General features: G+C 42.3%; 1 pseudogene across 1 annotated transcript in view; it reads right to left on the bottom strand.

Moving 5' to 3' along the window:
- Nucleotides 1-16245, bottom strand: part of LOC308382681 (NACHT, LRR and PYD domains-containing protein 3-like) — a 51062-nt pseudogene that overhangs the window by 25323 nt on the left and 9494 nt on the right. The window contains exons 6-7 of the transcript in view: nt 15795-15878; nt 11735-13639 (exon numbers count right to left, since the gene is read on the bottom strand). The product of the transcript in view is annotated as an NACHT, LRR and PYD domains-containing protein 3-like (transcript). The remainder of the gene's footprint in view (nt 1-11734; nt 13640-15794; nt 15879-16245) is intronic.

Below are 16245 nucleotides of genomic sequence, written 5' to 3'. Positions count from 1 at the left end.
AATATTCGACCTGTTTTTCACAGACAATTCCATTTCAACCCTGTGTATCAACACAAACAAATATGCTGCCCGAAAGATTGCGGCGGGTGCAAAGATGCGATGGACAGAAGTCATTCCATCTGAGATGTGCAACTACTTGTGCATTGTAATGTATCTCGGCCTGGTCAAGGTGACCGCTGCAAGGGACCTTTGGAAGAAGGAAAACTTTTTCAGGTTTCCCTATCCTCGCAGTGTGATGCCAGGCTACAGGTATGAGGCGATCACAGCAAATCTACACATGAGTGACCCAGCTGCTGATGTGGTAAATGACCAGCTCCGTGGTCAGCCTGGTTATGATCGCCTTTTCCACCTGAAGCCTCTTCACGATGACCTCCTCACGGCCTGCAGGGCAAACTACCACCCACATAAGAACTTGGCTGTTGATGAGCGTATGGTAGCCACAAAGGCAAGGATCGGGATGAAACAGTACTTGAAGGACAAGCCCACAAAGTGGGGCTACAAACTGTTCGTCCTGGCCGACAGCCAGAGTGGTTACACGTGTGACTTCACCATTTATGAGGGAAAGGCGACGTCTCAGAGTGGCAATGGACTTACATTTGATGCGGTTGACAACCTGCTCAAGGTGCCCTATCTTGGCACAGGGTACAATGTCTTTGTAGATAACTTCTACACCAGCACTAAACTGTTCACACATCTACACCAGCAGCGCTTTGGGGCCTGTGGGACCATCCGGGAGAACCGTGTGGGGTTTCCACGGACAACAGACAATGCACTGCACAAGAAGGCTGCCAGAGGGGACATGCGCTGGATACGTGAGGGCCCCTTGCTGTACGTAAAATGGAAAGACACACGTGATGTTACATTGTGTTCATCCATACACAAAGCGAACAGTGGTCAGTGTGTGCAGCGCCGTGTCCGCAACCCAGATGGTACCTGGTCCAGAAGGGAGTTTCCTGTGCCTGATCCGGTCAAGCACTACAACCAGAGCATGGGGGGAGTGGACCTCTCTGATGTTCTAATCAAGTACTACACTGTGACCCGGAAAACAATGCGCTGGTACATGAAGTTCTTTTTACACTTTGTGGACAATGCGGTGGTGAACAGCTATCTCATCCACAAAGAGATGGCAGAGATGAAGAACCAGAAACCCCTCACTCAGAAGAAGTTCAGGATTGAACTGTGTGTGGCACTGGGTCAAGTTGGGAAGGAGCTGGCATCCAACGAGGCAGCTGTTGGGGCAGCCACGTCCACAAACCACGTCCCAAAAGAAGCCTGTGAACTGTCCAATGATCCAAACCTGAAAGCCTCCAAGGGGAGGAGGAGGTGCAAAATGTGCAAGAAACCCACAATATGGCTTTGTGAGGCTTGTGATGTGCCGCTGTGCATCATCCCAGGGCGGTGTTGCTTCAGATATTGGCATAAGTGCCGACACTGATTTTTTATATTTGTATGTATTGTTTTTTTTATACATATTTGTAAATAGTTATTTTTTTCCCATTGCCTCCTAAAAACCAACCCCTCATCCACGTTGTAGGAGGTGGAAACAGCATGTGAGGCATTTGTAATTGTTCTGGCTAACGGGGCTCTGGTGTTGACATTTTTTTTATTTTGATTTTATTTTATGAAAGACTGAGACCACTGGAACAAACACCAGGACAGGCTTCACTTCAAATAAGTTCAAAACCACAAAAAACATTTATGATAATGTGATAATGTACTTCTAAGTGGATTTGGGTAGGGTTGGGTAGGTTTTGGATAGCCCATAGACAATCATGTATATTTTTACAAGAAAATACAGTACAATTCAAATGTTTACATTGAAATGAATTCAAATTGGTTTGCTGTAGTACAGATGGCAAGAAAAAAGTTTGAATGCTGGATATTCAGTGACTTTTGTATTTGGTGACTTTGGAGAGGTTAGGAGACACTTGGAGACGTCTAAAATGACACCATGTGGAAACTGATGTGTAGCACTTGTAAACTTTTGTCTATCTTCCTCAAATTTTTTACACACACTGTCAAGATGTTGGTGAATCAGGAAGTAAAGGTTTTGGTTTCCTCTGACATTCAAAACCCATTTATATACTGAACAAAAAAAAAAAAAAAAAAAAGTTGTTGTGTTTTTCCCTGACAATTCTTACTTTTACTGCTCTGAAATGTAAACTAAAATGACATAATAAACACTTTAACTAATTGCAGTTGATGGCCCAAGTGTCTTCTTTAATGTAAGCCATGAATGGTTATTATGCAATGTATAGAACCAGAGATATTTAAGTTTTAAATGTGAGAGAGACAACAGAGCAAAATGGGTCGGAAATTGTGAAAAACGCCCTGCTGGTATAACAGGTTAATGATTACAATAATAATCCTCCAGATTTCTACATCCAGTCTCCGGTCTTCTGATTGAAAGAAAAGGTGTAGTGAGATCCCATTCTCGCCACAACACTGCCACTTTCTCTGTGAAAAAGGAAGCAAAATGATCAGCTGCTATCTATGTAGCTACATCATAGCATTGTTTGTGGGAATGTATTAGCTAGTGCAACTGGGTGTAGCTAATCCTTAAAAGTGGGCTAGGCTAGCGCAATATGTAGCTAAGACTGCAGGATGAAAGAGAAGGAAAATGGATGTCAAGAAATCCAGGTAGGGAGTTATCATTGATGTAGACCTGTAAGCGACAGAAATTTGATTCATGCACTCTTCAAGTAGCATAATCATTGGGGAAGTTTCACTGGGATGGGCTCCCTTGCAAGGCAGAACAATAACTAAAGGCCCCCACATGCTTATCCGATCGTGCTCTCCGATCTCACGAGGCACGCCCTTAAACGCCCTCCTTGAAGTGGGACCACACCTTTGAGCACCTCGGAGAGCCATCCGAGGGTGTCGGATGGCCTTTGGAGCACCGCTTGAATTTTCTCACTATCCGATCTGAGCTGTCCGACACCCCTGGCTAAAATCACGTTTCCTGTTTCGTTCCCTATATGACGGCACCGCCGTTTTTAAAAAAATCGCTGAGAGATCGCTGGGAACCTGGGGCTGGAGGTCCAGGAGGGCATTAGGAGTTGGAGGAAGATCAGGGACAAGTTTGTAAAAATGAAAAAAACTATGAAAGGGCACCAGCGGCGATGCAGGAGGAAAACCGACATCTCCCTTCTTCCTTGCTCTATCGTGGCTCTCGCCGCATAGGCTATAAAGCATAGGGAGACGTCATCTAATTACAACAATAATAAAAACATTTCTTGGTTTTCGAACAGCCTCCTTGTGTTTGAGTTAGCAGAGCATGCAGTGTAAATGATTAAATTGTAAAATAACCTGAATTGTAGACGTAAAAAAGCAGAACTGTTTGTGTGGTATAATAATAGAAAATATTCGGCAATAATCGCGAGCTTGGTCATTGTCGTTAGTAATTCATTTCACAACAGCCTCTGATCTTTAACTGAAAATACACAGGATAAAAACAAACAATTTCTTATTTTATAGTTTGTTGTTGATGATGATGTATTGGCCTTGTAACATCATAATAAACCGTTGGTAATCTCCACAGCCCCTCGTAGAACCATGCAGGTAGAGGTGAGTCGTACGATCATCAGATTAGAAAGGGCGTGTCTCTCGTGAAGTCGTACGAGGTGAATTGGATAACCATGCAGATGCCTTAATAGGCACTTCTAATGTTAGGAGACATGACATTTGACAACTGATCAGCCACTTCGACCACTAGCACCAGATGCAGGACTAAAATGGGTACTTAAGAGGAAGACAGTCAAATAACTTGGAGCATTCTGTTTCCAGATCTCCCTCACAACCGTGTGAGTAGCCATTTCACTTCTAAGCAGCCAGGTATATTCAATGTCTCTAAGTGCTTTGGACTTATAGTATTCACTTTAGACTTGTTAGATTTGTAAACTGTAGTAGTTACTTGTACCTGGCATAAAACATTGGTAATTCTGACCCACTATGCCCTCTTTAGAAATTCTTAACTAGAGCAGTACCTTGAGGTTCTGGTGTTTCCACAGATGACAGGCTAGAATTGGTTTCATGCCGAAAGTGGCCACAAGCGTAAGACTTTGAGGGAACTGGCTTTCTCAACTGGACTAGACATGCTACAGCAGAAGTGTTTAATACATCATATAGTGGTGGCTTGCCGACCAGCCTCTGCACTGGATCGAATGGTTACGGAATCCTACTACAGCTTGGCACCCGTCCCTGAACCAAGTCGACAAGCTGCAAGGTCCCGTAAAAGGATTGTATGACCTCTGAGGTAGTTTCCAGAATAGTTTCAGCCTGTGCCCGAGGTGGTAGGTGGCAATATCCTTAGCAACATTTTTCCAAGAAGAAACTGGTTATTTAAAAGTAAAGGAGGAATACAGACAGTAGGTGTGCAAAATAATTAGTTCAAGTTCAGCCTACAAACCCCGGTAGCAACCTACTTAAAAAGCTAGGAGCTAAGGCTGAGTTCCTAATAGAGATTTTCTGGTGTCAAATGTACAGTCGGAAAACTCAGGCGAGGCAAGACCCTACGTAACATGTACAGCTAACCCAAGTCAAAGCCAAACCAAAGCAACGTGGCTCAAATTTTTGATTTGGGGTTTGAGGCCAGATGGGCATCATAGATGCAGACGTAACCAAGGTAGAGGGTCGAGCCAGCAAGATTCTGGTTGCTTACCCCTGTTTTAACCCTCCTATTATGTCTGGGGTCAATTTGACCACATTCAATGTTTAAAATCTCTAAATGAATGATTGACATCATTATTTTGCTTCATTTTTAATGACTTTTCCTTATTTAATGGAGACAACTGGGTAAACACAAAATTAACATGATGATATGTTTTCAAAGTCCTGTACACAAGCTCTACTCATAGGTGTTGTTTGGGGTCAATTTGATCCCAGGCTGTATAAAATATATAAGAAATATCAACTTTTTTCATCACTTTGTTACTTTTCTTGATTAAATAAATCAAGGAAGATTAAGTAAGACAAGAGGCATCAGGTGTATAAAAGGGGAATGCATAACTATAAAATCAGTATAGTCTTGAGATTTCACGTTTCAGGTTTATGCTGATGAAATTGCACTGGTAAAATGAACCTTTTTTTGTTTTTTGATGACTTTTCCTGAACACTGTCGGTAGTCCTACAAAAGACTTCATTACCCACAATTCCCTTATCACCCAAAGTCTTATCTGCAAGAGAAAGTATTGGCTGAAAACAAGGTGTTAAAAAACGTGACGCACTTTCTCACTATAAACTGCGTTGAAATGATACATTCACTCTCTTTGCGCTCTCTCTACTCTGGCGTTGGCCAGCTCACATCTCTCTATCTCCTGGCGTCGGCCAAGGAGCATCAGTCCTTCCACCGCCATCTGGTGAAGGCCTACTCTCTTTGTTCTCAACGGAAGAGAACAGACAAAGACTCTCTAAGACTTGTCGTTAGCCAAACACTGCCCGCTAACCAAACAACGTAAGTTTAGCAACGCAGCTAACAATAGATCTGCCGGTTAACTCTGCAACGGGAGAAACAAAGCACAACAGCATTCACGATCCTGCAACATTCCGGGCGTAACTGCAGTGAAACGACGACACCAAAGCAAGGACAACTTTTCATCTCTTCTCTGCCTCAGGAACATCGGATGCGCCAACACTTTTCCAAAGGACTGGTAACTTCGACTGGGCAGCTAGCTATTCACAACCTGGCTAAGCATAGGACTGTTTACATATGCCATTGTTCATGTATTGTATCTGTTTTGTATACCGAACATAACTGTTATATACTTTCGTTGGTAGTTGGCTTCGCCACACCATCCAAGGGAAATCGTTAGGATAGCTTATCAGACACACGAGTCTTGCATGCATTACTAACCATCTCTTTATTCTAACATGGCATCTTAAATCACACACGATTACAAATACATTGGCCTTCATATAGCCACACACGCGAAGCTCATAATCGAACTTCCCGCTGCATAAAGGCTCGTCCTTTCTCATCACCACACATGTATGTTCACAATTGCATACACATGCATGCGGAACTACGTGGTCAGGACAAAGGAACACACACACACACACATAGTTTCAGGCGCGCTCCTAACAGCGCAACTCTGAGCTTACCAGCTCGCTCGCACACGCACACTCCCTCTCCCTTACACATACATATACTTTTTCAATTCATTAGTTAGATACATTTAGCTAGATTACATATTGTGTGTTATTTTCTTATCATTGTGTTAATAAATACTTTGATTTATATACGCTGGTTTATTTAATGTTACACAAGAATGGACGTTGTCAACCTCTTCTATTCAGAACTCCAATGACCTTCAACCATACTATTAATAAGGTAACTTTGTTTGTAGTTATTAATGTAATTATTAATCAGAGTTCCAAATTGATAGTATAATATATTTTATGAGACTGATATATTTAATGAGACTGATTTGTGGATTATCAACTTAATTGATCTGCCTTTGTGTTGAATGGTTGATCCCTGTCCAATCGGGTGAGATTACCAACATATTGTTGCTGTTGCAAGGACAGCACCAGTGTGTCTTGGTGGCCCTCGTGAAGACAATATCACAATTCATACACAATCGCACCCACATTCACCCGGCGCCTGCTCACTGGGTAAGATACCTTCATAATCTGGTACTCCCAAATGAGAATGGTACCCATTTTACCTACAACACCAAGAACAAACAGTTGTATCCAGATCTGAAGAGAAGAGTTTTCTCTTCATCAAAAACCAACCAATCAGCCACGACATCTCCTCCTCATCAGACTCCGTTGATATCGAGACCAATTCCACCAGAGGAGGTTCTCAAGTGACATTTGAGTCATCCCAGCCCGATTCAATCAGTGTATTTGACAGATGACGATAACCAAGCGCAGCTAGTTGAGTCTTCCTCTGTCCCCTCCCTGCAACTCCCATTCATATAAGGTACTGTAAAAGAGCTTGGCTTAAAGAGTTTGCCTGGTTATCTTATGACAAGTTGTTACTTGTTGCTGTGTTTATTTGTGTCCCTGTGTGTATTACTTCCCTGTGTGTGCTACATCCCTGGGTGTGGATTTTGTGTATCTTTTGTTATTTACATTTAGTCAGATGCTTTTATCCAAAGCGAATGAAGAGGACAATCAAGCTACAAGCAATAGAGACCTATATTTTTTTTCTTACACTGGTGGCCTGATTTACTAACAGGATTGCGCCCATTTCAGGCGTATAATAGCGGTCGTAAACATAAAACAGTATTTACTAAGGAGGCGCATTTGAGTAGAGGCGCATATTAACGCTTTGGGGTGTGAATCTTTAAACAGGTGGGAGGGCACGGAAACGTGGGTGGAAACTTGGGCGTGAAGTGCAATTATATGGGAGGAGAGAAGTTAAGTGCGCCTAATGATGTATTGCGTGGTATTTACTATAACTGCCTGGCGAGCGCACGTCTCTAATTTGCGGGCCAATTCTCCGCCTCATAAAAGCACGTCTTAACCAGGAAGCGCATTTCCATTGAGTATGAAAACGTTGATATGGCAGCAGTTATAAGAGCAAGGCGAAGACAGCGCACAGAAATCATTTTTTCAACTCGTATACTTTTTTCAACACTTTTTCAGTAGAGCGAACCACAAATCATTAGACGGTACAGGTTAACCAGCCACGAAATACTTCAATTACTGGACCAGATCAGAGACGACATCGAACCCTTCACCCGGCAATCACATTCCATTCCATCAGTTGATAAACTCCTGCCAACATTTGCAAATATTGGCCTCCAGTTATAGCATCTGCAGTTGGTAAATCTCAGCCTTCACTCAGCCAAATATTCACCCAGGTACTCAACGCATTGCTACGGCGCACTGGTCAATACACATTTCCCCACTACGATAGCTGAAATTAAACTTTCCGAACGTAATTGGAGCCATTGATCCCACCCACATGCAAACAGTCCCACCTTCAATCCACGAACACATTTAACGAAACAGAAAGCACACATATTCAATGAATGTCCAGGTCATATGTGATGCCAACATGACCATTACTTACGTGGTAGCCAAATACCCTGGATCTGTCCATGACAGTTTTATCTTCCGGAATAGTGCCATCTATTCATGATTGAGCAACAGTGATTTTGGAGAGGCCTTGCTACTTTGTAAATGTATTTATTTCAGTGGGGATATATTGTAGTGAACCCATGTCCCTTGTAGAACTTATTAATCTCGCCATGAACACATCTATATTGTTATAATAGACAGTTTATGCATTAATGCCACCAATAGCATATTATTTAAAATCGTGTTCTTTTAAACATCTCGCTGTAGGTGATGGTGGGCAGAACAACAATATAACCCATTGAATCAGGTTCAGTGATTGAGCGAACGTGAACCAATATATCTTTCTCCTCTTCGCTGAACCTTAGTTTTTTCTTCCCTGAATCTCTATGGTGGCAGTAACTTGCAGGCGATTTCTCCCGTCTTTTAACGGTGCGCTAAATAATGATTGCCCAGCGCGGATCTGGTTTGATAAATACCACGGAAAATGCGGGGGAACACCGTGCGTAAATGTACGCCTGGCAGTAACATGCACTTAACTTGCACTTACAACAGTAACATTCCTGCTCTTTTAGTCTATTTCTTTTGTAATATAGCACGTATTGTAACACTAGGGGCCTGATTTACTAACATTGCGACCACAGCTTAATCTGCGGTCGCACATTACCGCATAGTGTTTTTGCACATTTTCTGTGGTATTTATCAAACCAGATCCGCGCTGGGCACTCTGTGCTTACTCTGCCCTTTAAAGGGCCTGATTAACTAACATTGCGACAGCAGCTTAAGTGAAAGTTGGGAAGGATGGTGCTCTCTGAAGAGTTGGGTCTTCAAGAGCTTCTTAAAGGTAGAGAGTGACACCCATGCTCTGGTAGTGCTAGGCAGCTCGAACCACCAACGTTGAACTAGGAACAAGAATAGTCTAGATTGCCGTACTTGTGCATATGGCAGTGCTAAACAACGCTCATTAGACAACTGCTGCATCCTGGGGGTAACATTTACCCTTACAAGAGCATTTAAGTAGTAAGGACCAGAACCAGCAATCACTCTGTAAGCAAGCAAAAGTGACTTCAACTAAATGTGAGCAGCTAGAGGCAGCCAGTGGAGCTCAATGAGTAGTGGGGTGATGTGTAGGGATGGGAACTGAGAACCGGGTCTTGTTTAGAACCGGTTCCCAATGAGCGGAATATTTGGAATCTTTAGCCAAATTCATAACCGGGTCTGTTAACGGGTCTCTCTGCCGTTTGCGCATGCGCAAACTCTTAAAATAAAATCAGACCGCAGCAGAAATGGCAACTCGACAGAAGCGATAGAAAGTGTGGCTTTATTTCACCCGAACGGATGTGAACACGGTCACTTGTAACCTCTGTAAAAAGTGTATTTCCTCAAAGGGAGGAAGTACATCTACCATGAATAAGCACTTGAGCACACATGGTATAAAATTACAAGAATGTCATGTTTTCGATGCCAGCAGCAGCTCAACTAACGTCGGCGCTCCATCCCTAACTTGCCAAGGTAAACTCCTCAAAATGTTTAATCATAAGTCATAACAGTGTTACTCGTGTGTTATCAGCAAAACGTTTGTGTTGTCGTGTTAACCATAGCTAAACTTAGCATTGAATTGCTTAACAGTATGTGCGATGTTAGACATTGTCATATATTATATACATGTATAACTTACATAACTAGGCTAGCTTAACTGTAGAATCTTCTATTTTCAGCCGTTGGCTAGAGGCAGGGGCAGGGGCAGGGCTTGCCTCCCCTCTTTTGGTTCTAGGGTAGGGTTAGGCTGTACAAAAGACCCCGTTAATAATGACGTTGCCTAGCGTGCAGCTCCCTCAGTTTGACAGTTCGATATGGATACGTTTCTGGTAGCCAATTCAGTGGCAGCAATAGCTAAGTGTTAAATATACTGAGTGCCTAGTTTGTACATGATACAAGTAAATATGTTTCAGTACGTTATTGTGTTTGTAATGGACTCTACATTGCTATTAGAAGCGTTTAGCATAATAGTTCCCTATTAGCAATACAACCAAGCAACCTACAAGAAAATATACAGAGTCCTTTACCTCAATAACAAGGGCTTTATGTCAGCGATCGCGTATCCTCCCAGAGAAGGCAGACATGCTAATTTTTCCGCACAAAAATTGTAAATAGTCTTTGCCACTGCTAGTTACATTTTTTGGCAGCTCAGTTAATAATATACCCTTTTACAAAAGGAAGGAGCATTGTTATTTGTATGAACGTTTATAATAAACAGAACACATTTTATTTAAGTTATGTAAGTTTCATTTAAATGTGTATGTAAACATTCTAGAAATTTATAAAAAAAGAACATTAATGTAAAAAACCCGTTTGTGCTCTTTTTTCATCCCTTACCCAATTATAAGAATCGTTAAGAGAATCGATAAGGAATCGGTTCGATAAGCAGGAATCGATAAGGAACCGGAATCGTTAAAATCTTATCGGTTCACATCCCTAGTGGTGTTAGTTAAACACAAAACATTTTTTGAATCCATGTCTTGACCCTCGACAGGGCCCTGACACAAGCAGGACAGGACCTTGCTGTTAGAACAGATTTCATTACGGGCTGAAGTCATTTAAAAAAGAAACTGTGAAGAAGCATAAGAACGGGGATTGTGTCATTGCTCACCAATAAACGCAATACCAGTGATAAAGTTGCAGCAAAAGAGATGAGGGAACTGAACATAAAATTCAAGAAGACTATGTGATTGCAGTGGATGAAATACCATTCACAAAGTTCTATTGATTGGGGTATCAAAGACGTAGGTATGATAATGATTCATGGATAAGACTTACACTAATTTATGGAAAGTGATGCTACATAGTATGTTACGTTATTTTAGGCAACATTGATTTCTTTTTCTTTTTAACAATTATATGATCTTTTGAGCAAGCCTGGTAAATAATTAGTATAAAAGTAAAACTTCAATTCAATATCAATTACAACGGAAAAGAACTCCTCAAGTGCAAAGAAGATGTCCAAAAGTATTCCAACTGTGTTTGGATGAACTGAAGTTTACAGACGCCTTGATGGAGTTTGAAAACACCTAGATGAACAACTTTCAAGCTGCAGTAATCATCCACTTTCTTTGTGTTCTGTCTGTCTTGTATGTGGTTTGGCTCACAGGGTGGCTGGTATGATGCATTTTACATATACATTTAGTAGACGCTTTTATCCAAAGTACCTTACAAGGATGTATACACATTTTTTCATAGACACTGATGGCACACGGCACATCAGGAGCAATCAGGGGTTCAGTGTCTTGCACCAGGATGCTTCGGCAGGGAATCAAAGTAGCAACCTTCTGATTACTAAACGTTCTATTACTACTCTACCTCCTGTACCACTGAAGTCATATTCAGTCATTGGTGTTTGATTACTTGAGATCTACTGAGTGTTTAATAATAGGATACACAACATGACCTCAAGCTGGGACACTAAAATGTGAATTTTGATGAAGGCTACCTTCTCCTCAACAGTGAGTTTAATTAATGAATCTCAACACCTCAAACATGAAATGCCTTCAAACACAGAAGCACAGACATGCACACATCCTCACACAGAAACACACACACACACACACACACACACACACACACACACACACACACACACACACACACACACAAGCACACACACACACACACACGAACACACACACACACACAGTCACAGATTACTTACAAAGCTGATGTGACCCCTGGCACAAGCTTCTGCAGAACATCATCTGGACTGAGGAGTTCAGTCTGATCTTCCTCCGGTGTTTTCATGTACTTCTGCAGGTCAAACTCATACAGCTGCTCTTCTGAAATCACAAACTCAAACCTCCTAGTCTGCCACTCTCCTGGTAAGAGCATTTCTACAGACAGAGCTCCTGAGATCCTGTCAATGACCTCCACTACAGCATGGTGATTAAGCTCATTCAGACAGTAGAACAGGTTGATCCTTCTGTCATGACATGACTGATATTTTTGATTTCTGATCATCTGTTTAACATACTGGACTGTTTGCTCTAAGCTCTGTGATTGGCTTCTTGTTTGGGGCAGAAGGTGTCTTAAGAGATTCTGATTGGACTCCAGTGAAAGGCCCAGGAGGAAGCGGAGTAAAAGGTCCAGATGTCCGTTCATATCCCGTAAGGCCAAATCCACTGCAGTCTTGTGTAGGTCATGAAGTGTTGCAGCTGTGAACAGACCAGAGAGCTGAGAGGTTTGCTGTTGGTCAGGCATGTTTCTCTCTCTGTTGCTGAAACAGAGGAACACATATAAAGCTGCAAGAAACTCCTGAATGCTCAGATGCACAAAGCTGAACACCTTCACCTGGTTCAGCCCAGACTCCTCTCTGAAGATCTGAGTACACACTCCTGAGTACACAGAGGCTTCTGTGACATCTATGCCACACTCTCTCAGGTCTTCCTCATAGAAGATCAGATTTCCCTTCTCCATCTGTTGGAAAGCCAGTTTACCCAGTTTGAAGATCATCCCGTCATTTGTCTCATTTGTCTCGGTGTACTTTTCTTTTTTGGTGCTTGTCTGAATGATCAGGAAGTGTGTGTACATCTGAGTCAAAGTCCTTGGCATTGCTATTAGCTCGGATTCATCTGATGTTTTCTCTACAACAGTGGCGGTAATCCAGGAGAAGACTGGAATGTGGCACATGATGTAAAGGCTCCTGGATGACTTCAGGTGTGTGATGGTTCTGCTGGCCAGGTTCTCATCACGGATTCTCTTCTTGAAGTACTCATCTTTCTGTGGGTCATTGAATCCCCTTATTTCTGTCATCCGGTCCACACACTTAGCTGGGATCTGATTGGCTGCTGCTGGCCGGGAAGTGATCCAGAGGAGAGCAGAGGGAAGCAGATTCCCCTTGATGAGGTTTGTCAGCAGCACGTCCACTGGGGCTGGCTCTGTCACATCACAACACCTCGGGTTGTGGCGGAAATCTAGATGAAGTCGACACTCATCCAGACCATCCAAGATAAACATGATTCTGTTCTGTGAACTGTCAAAGACTATTGGATCTTTCATTTCAGGGATGAGGTGCTGAATAAGATCCACCAGACACAGTTTCTTTCCCCTGATCAAGTTCAGCTCTCGGAAAAGAAGGGGAAATATGAAGTTGACATCCTGATTGGCTTTTCCTTCAGCCCAGTCCAGAATGAACTTCTGCACAGACACTGATTTTCCAATGCCAGCCACTCCCTTTGTCAGCACTCTGATGGGTTTGTCTTGTCCAGATAAGGGTTTAAAGATGTCACTGCATTTGATTGGTGTGCCAAGTGCTGCTTCTGTCCAGGATGCACTCTCTATCTGTCTGAACTCAGGTTCATCACTGACCTGTTCTCTTCCCCTGTGTGTAATGTAACTGTCAATGTTTCTGTCACTGAGGTATGCTCTCAGTATCTGTGCGACCTCATGTTCATCATTGACCTTTCCTCTTCCCCCCTCTGTGATGTAGAGCTCTGTGTAGATCTCATGGAAGAGTCTGTGGCTTCCTTGATTTGGTACTCCCTCAATCAGATGCTGAAACGTCTTCTGCAGATGAGACTTGTGGATCTGATGAATTTGTTCATTTATTCGACCAAGTTGGCAACTGTATGTGAAAATAAAGATAAATAATTACAAATGTAAATAACTCACAAACATACACACACAAACACACACACACAAACACACTATTTGATGGACCAGTGTAATTGTAAAGTACGTAGGTAGATCCCACACACTCATAAACACAGACACACACACACACACTGCATTACCAAGAGGTCATTCAAATGAACAGAGGAGTTTAACATCAATTGTTCTCCCCTCATGTTCCTTCCTCATGTGATTAATGAACTCCAGCCCTGTTCTCTCCTCATGCTCCTTCCTCATGTGATTAATGAACTCCAGCCCTGTTATCCCCTCAAGCTCCTTCCTTGTGTGATTAAAGCTGAAGAGACTTGCAGGACTTTAAGTTTCATATTTCCTCTGCAGTCATTCTCTTTTGCTTTCACCACATTTAAATTTATTTTTGTCATTTAAATACTACAGCAATGATCTTATGGTCCAGCAAAAGAGTCTCCCAGTGTTCTGACGTTTGATGGAGGCACCATGAACTCTTTGGCAGAGAGAGTTGAGTCTGACCTGGGATGGGTTCTAAAATTTGACAGAGGGGCCGGGCCAGGAACAGATGGATGGAGTGTCTGTATGAACTAATCAGTCCAGGGTATACGCAGGTATACGGAGTATACCCACTTTTTTTAGTCAGCATAGCGTATACCCACTTCTCAAAACAGAGCCTTCATCCTGTGCTGTATGGGCTGCTTAAAAAAAATGAAGAGTAGCCTATACCCACTTCTCTAGGGACCACTACACCACTGGAACTAATATAAATGACATGTCAAAATCATCACATGAAAGGATTTGGCCTTAACAGGTAGCAAAGCATTTATTTGCAAGGCAATTTACCAAATTGCACGAACATGAACAATACAAAAACATGTCATAACACAACTGATCAAACATCATGAAAACATCTGAGGCCTGCGCCCAAACCAATTACCTCACTTGAACTTCTTTATTATTTACATTAACAGGTTAGATCAGCCACGCAGGCTCTGTGCGGCATAGAGCTGCAACGACAAGTCGACAAAATCGACGACGTCGATTGTGAAAAATGGTCGAGTGGATTTTTATAGTCGACGCGTCATTTAACTACATATTTTTTTGGTTTGTTTGTTTTTTGGGGCCATTTGCTAGCAGAGCTACGGGTAATTTCCATATGGCATTGCAATGCACTATAGGAATAGCAAAATATTGCTTCTTTATCTTATAACAATTGACCATCATTGAGGCAAAGGGAACAGAATCTGCAAATAGCCTAGCAGACGAATCAAAACTACTGACAGAGAAGACAAATATAACACCTGCTTTCTATATTTTTATAGCAGTGAAATATAAACATTCAAATATATATATTGTTCTACATGTGCACAATTTGAAATTATGCATGACAAAGATCATGCACCATTTTTTTAACCTCTGTTCTGTCCTACCTTCATGTGCTGCATATCAGAAATTGCCGACAGAAAACTGAATTATTCTGAGATGGCTCATGTTACCATGGAAAACATAAACAAAGCTTTGGCCCACACATGCATTGCGAGATCATGCGCCATCTAGCGGAGAAATGGGGGCATTACAGGAGAAAGGTAAAATTTAATTTAATAATAATAGTATTTGGACAAGTTCGGTGGGCCGGATTAAAATACTTTGCCCTTGTCTGGGCTATATAATCCAGGACTGAGCCCATATTGCTGATTCATGATGAACACACTCTGATTATAGGACACATTGTAGGCGTATTTACTCTGAAGCAGTATGCTTGATGTCGTCACAGCTCTTCTATGAACTGATTAATTATTTTAGCTGAAAGAAAGTACAGTTGATCTTCACATGTTCATCAGATTATGTGCTCCAGTGAACCCATGATCTTAGTGTTGTTGGCACCTTTCTCTACCAGAGGTACAGGAATGCAAACAGATAGAAAGACCGCTGTGAACATCTTGGTCTTGATCACTATTCCCACATGTCCAGCACTTTTACTGTATTTATTTCACACCTTGACACATGGACAAGGCAAGTACGACACACACTGATCCTGCTGTGTAGTGAAGGTCACACGTACACACACACACACACACACACACACACACACACACACACACACACACACACACACACACCTTACAAACACACCTCACCTCTTAGCTCCATGGCTGGTGTGTTGTTCCTCAGAGAGACTCATGTTAGAGGCAGCACCCCCCTCCTCAGGAGCAGATCTTACTCTAGAGAACAAGGAGAGAAGAACCTCCATCATCAGAACATTAATCACAACTGACGCACACACACCTCCATCATCATAACATTAATCACCACTGACACACACACACACACACACACACACACACACACACACACACACACACACACACACACACACACACACACACACACACACACACACACACACACACACACACACACAGCATAAATCCTAGAGTGATAATCTTACTGTCCAGTTGAAGATTCTCCTTCTTTAAAGTTGATTGGATGAGGCATGGACTGGTCACTCTTCATGGACACACAGGTGGGTGTAGGGGAGTGTGACCTCCTTAGAGCTAGATCACACACACACACACCTGTCATTAGAAC

This window comes from Sprattus sprattus (genome assembly GCF_963457725.1).
Source record: "Sprattus sprattus genome assembly, contig: scaffold_81, whole genome shotgun sequence".
Taxonomy (NCBI): domain Eukaryota; kingdom Metazoa; phylum Chordata; class Actinopteri; order Clupeiformes; family Clupeidae; genus Sprattus; species Sprattus sprattus.
This window is presented reverse-complemented; position numbering and strand designations above follow the sequence as displayed.